General features: G+C 40.7%; 1 long non-coding RNA gene across 1 annotated transcript; it reads right to left on the reverse strand.

Moving 5' to 3' along the window:
- Positions 1-444: 444 nt before the first annotated feature.
- LOC117499537 lies at positions 445-833 on the reverse strand. Its single transcript, XR_004557716.1, has 3 exons — positions 790-833; positions 668-708; positions 445-589 (listed from the first exon to the last, which is right to left on the reverse strand). It is a non-coding gene; the product is annotated as an uncharacterized LOC117499537 (long non-coding RNA).
- Positions 834-1,346: the final 513 nt, after the last annotated feature.

Below are 1,346 nucleotides of genomic sequence, written 5' to 3' on the forward strand. Positions count from 1 at the left end.
TACTCCTTACGCAAACATTAGCTTGCAATGTCGTTATGTTCCTAGAAAAAGTATTTTTCCAGGAATGTTTTTTGGGACTTATTTGACATTTCGTCACCTTGTCCTTCACAACTGCCATTAAAGCAACAATAATGCTTGTTTGCAAGAAACCATATGTGGCATGATGGTGTGTTTGTAAATATTATATTACATTACACTAAATGGGATCTTTAAAACTTATTTTAAAAAGGGATAGAGGACCGACAACGCCACCTGGGGGCTTGCACCCCAGGACATAGACACAAAAAGACAAAAGGAAATCAGGACACAGGTTCGTTAACTGAGGGGCAGAGACGCGTTTCAAAATAAAGTAATTTTTATTTAAATGCAATAAAAAGAAAAGGAAACTCAGGAAATGTTGCAGTAAGGTTAAATTGTTGGTTAGAAAAACAAGAACTATTCAGTTGAAAATCATCTTTATTATTGCACGTACTAAATCAAAATATAAGCAAAAACGAAATCAACCAAAATATAGAAAACTAACTAAATTAAACATTGATGTTAACGGCATAAACAAAACAGCATACACACAAAACAGCAGCAGGTGAACCTAAAAGCAATGGTTAAATGAAGGTTAAAAATGGCTCAACATGTGGCATACAAACAATTCAGGGTCTGCCTTACTCACCAAGGAAGAGGTTTTGGAACACTACTAAGCTTCAGGACAATCTGAAAGGAAGCAGCGAGCGTCAAATACTAGCAGAACTTACACCAATGTTTCTATCCTAAATAGTAAGTTATTCAGCCTACCTGTACCACCGACCATGACAACAGAGCCAAAGGAAAGAACAAAGGGGCTCAGGTGCGTTTTATACTCTAATGAGGGCAGTGTTTGGGGGGAGGAGTCAGGCCTTGAGCTGCATTCAAGTGCACTACTCACTAACACATACTGTAGATTATTTAGAAAGGTATATTCCAGCGACGTGCAGTCAGTGGAGGCAGGGGAGGCAGAGCCTCACCTGTCATACTCCAATGTAACGGAAAAACAACTAAAGAAAAACGAAATAGTAATAATAATAAAATGTCTCCACTGATCTGTGTTGTAAGTGTGATTTATGTATGATTCTAATCGCTTTTTATAGTCAAAATCAGCAAATTTGCCGAGCTCCGCTACGGGAGCGATGACAAGTGAGGCAGGGGCGTGCTCTGCCTCTCGTAAGCCCACAGTAACTTGCTGGAGCGCGGGCACTAATGTAGCGCGGGCACTTATTTTGTGAGCGCGCTCAAGCCATTTACTGTGGGCTGAGTTGAGGCACAGATGAGCTCTGCCTCACCTCAGAATGCGTCACCCCACAGAAACTGGCTGG

The sequence above is a fragment of the Trematomus bernacchii genome, unplaced genomic scaffold (genome assembly GCF_902827165.1).
Source record: "Trematomus bernacchii unplaced genomic scaffold, fTreBer1.1, whole genome shotgun sequence".
Lineage (NCBI taxonomy): Eukaryota > Metazoa > Chordata > Actinopteri > Perciformes > Nototheniidae > Trematomus > Trematomus bernacchii.